The sequence below is a fragment of the Podarcis pityusensis genome (assembly GCF_964106645.2).
Source record: "Podarcis pityusensis genome assembly, chromosome: 7".
In the NCBI taxonomy this organism is placed as follows: domain Eukaryota; kingdom Metazoa; phylum Chordata; class Lepidosauria; order Squamata; family Lacertidae; genus Podarcis; species Podarcis pityusensis.
In genome coordinates, this window is record NC_138031.1 from 73,577,221 (window position 1) to 73,583,220 (window position 6,000).

The window sequence follows — 6,000 nt, forward strand, 5'->3', positions numbered from 1 at the left end:
GATGTTGGAAAGACTCATCACAGGAGAGTTCCCTATGCCCTCCTATCTTCCTGAAACCGAGACCCACTGTTAACTGCTCTGGCCAATAACAGTGCCATTTGACCCGGTCTGAATATCAGAAATAGAGGTAATCAGGCTTTGAGTGAAATTCAAGTTCAGCTTGTGATCCTGCTTCAAAAGCAACAGGGGAAAAACACTGTACTGGCAGCAGTGTATAATCTTGCACGCTTTCTTGTCTTCATATTTTGCTTTAAGTTAGGGTTGCCATATTTCAGAAAGTAAAAACCAGGACACTTTGAAAGTTGTTGAAATATTTTTTAAGGAAGACCCCAAAATGGTTGAGCTGCTTTTTAAAAAAAAAAAATAGGAAAACTCCCAATTTTTCAATTAACTTGCCTAAGATCCAGGACAAAGGAGTGCCACCTTTCAGAAATCCCCCCCAGACGTCAATCCTGGTAATGTCCGGGAAAATCCAATCATCTGGCGGCCCTATTGATTAGGCTTTGAAACAAAGAGCTCAGATTCTCGAAGGCAAATGTCAACTCTATGATGAACTTATGCTCCTAAGGAGAAATCCTCTGTATCGGGTGTGGGGACCCTTTGATATGTTTCTGAACTGTAACTCCCATCATCCCAGGCCTTCCATTATGCTTGCTGGGACTAATGGAAGCTGCAATACAACAAAAGTTCCCTACACCTGTTCCGTGCCCATGATGCGCTTTTAAATAATACAGTCAGTGATAATTAGAACTTAATTGTAGGTTAAATAGGCACACTTTTAACCTTTTCCCGTAGCAAAGTGGTGATAATTTATTCAGCATTGCCAAGATTAGTGCATTAATACCTGTGGTGGGGCAGAGAACAATTTGCAAGGAGCCGTCATCAATTGCACAAATATCATGGCATTGATAAGCTAATTAACCCCTGTAATGTGCTTCAAAATCCTTTGTCTTGATTCAGCTACCGAGCAACTCACCCGAATTGTGGTTCAGGGGTAGCATTTAAGTTTTAGTCAGTGTGTATCTATTAAAATTAATAGACCTAAGCCATATCCATTAATTTCTATGTGCCTACTCTGAGTAAAACTTAGCTAATACCATCCAAGCTGTTTCTCATTCTATTCTCCCTCTGAAATAGAATCAGAGCAATGTTTGTTTTACAAGGGATGAGTTATTCTAAGAATTATATGGCTGGGGAATCCAAAGCTGGACCAGGCAACCATGGGGTATGACAGAATGGCATGGACCCTGCTATATCTGCAGCCCCATGGCCCATTCTTGCCAGGGCAGAAGAGCAAGCAAAATACTCCAGGGAACTCAGCCTAGAGTTGGTGCGGTGACTGGGCCCAATGTTGTGAATTAATATCCGAGGGGCTGGCTTTGGAGCCAGCAGATTTCAGGCTAGCTTAGCCCCTTCCCCATTTTTTCCACAGAATACCCCATTTTCATGGGGCTGCCATACGTTCAGGTTTCCCCGGACATGTCTGGGATCTGTCTGACAAAAAAAAGTGTCCGGGTGGAATTTCTGGAAATCATAAAAAATGTCAGGGGAAACCTGGACGTATGGCAACGCCAATGCCTCGCCAGAGGAGGAGCTGCCGCCAAGGACCATCTGGCTAGTCTGGTGCATGCACCAGATTGCAAAGGCTCTCCACAAATCGGTGCACGCAGCAGGCTTGCCAGACGGCCTTTGGTGGCAGTGGCAGAAGTCAGGTCCTTTCCCAGCAAGGCGCTGGGCTTTCTTCCTCTTGGCTCACCCCTAGTTTGCTCGGCAGCCAGGAGAGAGAGTGATCCAGTTGCTAAGCAGACTAGGGACGAACCAAGAAATGAATTGAAAAAGATGTTTAAAATAACATTTGTAAAACAGCAGCAACAGAAGCTTTCCTTTCGGGAATTATAGGGGCAGAACTACCCAAACTACCCAAACTGTATAGAAATTTTTTCATGTATGTGACTACAGTGGCAAGAATGTTACTTGCCCAAAAATGGAATGAAGAAGAAGTCCCGACGAATGAAGAATGTATACAAAAACTTATGGAATACGCAGAAATGGAGAAATTTACCAGAGAAATAAGAAATAAAGATAACAAACTTTTCATAAAAGAATGGAAATGGCTTATTGTAAACAGATAAGAACACTGGCAGAATTATTGTAATAACCTGCAGGTTTTTTTTATAAGAGTATATATTTAGATGAATAAAGTTAAGTTAATTTGGTATATGCAGAAAATATTAAAATAATAATTTAAGGAATCGCAGACTGAGGGAGAAGGAAGTTGAGTTTTAAAATGTTAAAATGATTGTAAAATTATTGAAATGTATAAAATTGAAAATCATTTTTAAAAAGTTAAAAAGGAAAAGAAAGAGAAGAAGCAGGGCTAGGCATCTTGCGCCTCACATTGTTTGTGAGCAGGAGGCCGAAGAAGACAGCAAATGTAAGGCAAGCAATGGAGATGTGAGATGGTGGTGGAGAATGTGTATGGGGGGTGTCTGGGTTTTGGGCTTTAGGAATATGGAAAGCCTAATTTGCATAAACTCATAAAACCATAGAACCAAAGAACTATAGAGTTGGAAAGGAGACCAAGCACCATCTTAAAGATCTTAATATTTATTTGCATCAGCCACTAGCCATAGCAATAAAATAAAATAAAATGTACTAAAATAGAGGTAAAAACATAACTATAAAAAATACATTTGGGGGGGTTTACATCAATAATCAAATAATAGATCTCATTCTAACTGCCCCCGCTAAAAACTTTGCAGTTTTTGCTGTCACCTGGTCATCTTGATCTGCTAAAAGAAAAGACACACTAGCAATGGTTGAGCGACCCGGCATGGACAATAATAGAGGGGTTATAACCTCATTCCTCAAATCTTTATAAAGAGTGCAAGCCAGAAGCAAATGAGCCACTGAGCACCAACTAGTCTACCCCCTGCAAGGAAGGAAACTTTTGCCCAACATGGGGCTTGAACCCACAGCCCTGAGGTTAAGATGCGCATGCTCCATTGACTGAGCCATCCCACCATTTCCCACAGGCCTGCCTCAAATTTTATCGTGTATGAGACAAGGAGCTCTGGGCTAGCATCATGCAGTGGGAGGAGACTAGCACAGGTGTTCTGGCCTAGCTTCACCCCATGGAGGATTGGGGGATTGGATTGTGCTTTAAGTGTTCTTGAAGACTTAGAATAAAGTCCTAAGGAAGGGGCTGTTCCTCAGTGGCAGGAGCCATGTTTTGCATGAAAATAGTTGCAGGTTGGCATCTAAATGCAGGGCTGTAAAAGGTACTTGTCTGAAATCCTGGTGAATTGTCAGTGACTCTCTCAAGGCAAATCTTTTTTAAAATGTAGTATAAACACCGACAATTGGGAAACAGGGGCCTGCGAGTGCTCCAACTGGAGAACATTCTACACCAAAGCAGTAGCGTATGAAATTGCTAGGGCGCCTGGGGCAGCGTGCCCAGGCGTGGCACGAGCCGCCCATGGGGCAGCACGAGGGCGCATAGTGGCAAGGCACATCGCAGGGCCTCCAGAGTCTGCTTGCCTCCTCCCACTCAGCTGCCTTACAGCTGGGGAGGGACGCAGTGGGCAGACCATTTGGACAGCACGGAGCCTGCACTCCCAAGCCACTGCATCTCTTGCAGTAGAGATGTGTGGCTCAGGTGTGCTGCAGGCCCTAGGTGAGTGCTGCCCGGCATTTTGTCACCCCCCCCAATGGTGACACCTGGGTGACCCGCACCCACAACACACCCCTTCCTCCGCCCCTGCACCAAAGGCATCATGGACTTTGAAGAAGCACAAACTCAGGACGGAAGGGAGAAACATGCTAAGAGGAAGGCACGCTTGGCAAACCCTCACCATGATCAACTCCCACCCGGAAACCTATGTCCCCACTGTGGAAGGATGTGTGGATCCAGAATTGGCCTCCACTGTCGCTCACTGACTCACTGTTAAAACCGTGTTCATGGAAGACAATCTTACTCGGCTATGAGTGATCGCCAAAGAAATTGTCAGTCAATGTAGACAATATTGAGCAACTTCCTGTGTTGCTGTACATCAGAAGAGCAAGTATCCAACACAAATTCTGTCTTACACAGGTGGTTAAACACAAGCATCTCCTGAAGGTATTTCTCTTGACTATTTTTAAAACACTAATAATTGTCTTTTCCCCAGACAGCATGGAACAAGAAAAGCCGAATGCACACGTTGACAAATGAACTATTAAGGTCCTTATTAAACATATTGCTATTTCTCATTCCATTCACCATAGCCTGAAGTTTGTTAATAGTGCATTCAGTACAGTTTTTGATGCTGAATAATTTTGTTTTAATGCCAGAAACATGAACCTCTTTTCAATGCTAGCATATATTTAATGAGAAGCATAGATTCTGTCAAAACCTGAAATTGATGGATCACACACCCAAAAATATGCATAGATGTGAGGAGAAGGAAAATTCCAGAGCCAGCTCTCCTATAATTAAGAATGCTTTTCTTAGCAAAAGAGAAAGATTTGCATAACATTTGTCATGTCTGCTTACCTTGGAATTAATCAGTTATGGCGAGCAAAGCAGGTGACTCCGTTGTTCTTATACTTGGATCTAGGAAATGTAGAAATTTGTCATGGACCCAGATTGTGGTTTTTTTAATAAAAAAAAAGAAGCAGACCATAAACCCTAGCTCATCAGCAGAATTTTATGAAAGTGATTAATATTAATAGATTCCACTGAAATACATACAAAATAGAAGGTTAACACGTTGCATTTGAGCCACCAGAAAAGAAACTAGAGATGATAGTATTTGGGTATAAATGGTGTCCAACAAAGTCCTACTTAGAGTAGACCCATCAAAATCAATTTCAATGAGTATCCTCTGACAGTGATTTGGCTAGATATCGCAGACAGTCCAACAACCAAGCTTAAAATAAGAATGCAAACATTAACATGCAAATAAATGTCGTAAGAAAACAGAGTACATGATGCAGTATAAAAGCCTCTAATAATTTCTACTGGTAGAATAAAGACTATAAATGAGCATGAACTTTTTATTTCATGGCCCCTACTTTTAACCGCCCCCGCCCCCCAATCCACACTCCATAATGACTTTTACAGCTTCTCCATCTACTAAATTTATGGGCTAATTCAGATGGCAAAATCTTGGCTTGACAAAGCATGGTTTTATTTTCAGGTAGGTAGCAGTGTTGGTCAGATGCAATCAAAATAAATAAATATTTTTTTTTTAAAAAAATTCTCCAGTAGCACCTTAGAGACCAACTAAGTTTGTTCTGGGTATATGCATGCACACGAAAGCTTATACCCAGAACAAACTTAGTTGGTCTCTAAGGTGCTACTGGACAATTTTTTAAATTAATTAATTAATTAATTAATTAATTAATTAATTTCAAACCATGGTTTGTTAGGCTGAGAGAGGTCTAGTGTCATGCTCGTGGGCTCGTTGCCTCTTGCCTCCTCCTCTTCCAGCTCTGGCACTTCTGTTATGGTTTGTTTAAATCCATTTCCCATTCCATCCGAACCAGGAAACTCTTATTTATTCTCTGTCTGCAAGCCACAATATGCTTTTCAAACCAGGTTCATTCTTCCTTCGTGTTCCTCATCATCCCAAATAAAGAATCCTCACCAAAGTGGTGGGAAAGGCTTTGTTGGAAATATTTAAGTGGCTATTTTTTCTCATGTCCCAGGGCATTGACTGAATGATCAATGATATCGTTGAATAAATCCCTCAGAGAGTTCTGGTAAGATCCATGAGTCCTTGGAAGGGAACTATCACAATTAATCCTGTGCCCTTCTGGAGGTTATGAGTTACAAATGATCTGAGTTTTTACACGATAGTTCCAGACCATAACCAAGAAACTATAGTAACCTTACACCATTCACATAGCCAACATATATCCATATTGGTACAGAGCAACAACTTCCTTGTGTGGTTATTATAACGGACATGGTATTCTAAGACAGGGGTGGGAGACATTTTTCTACCCAAAGCCCAC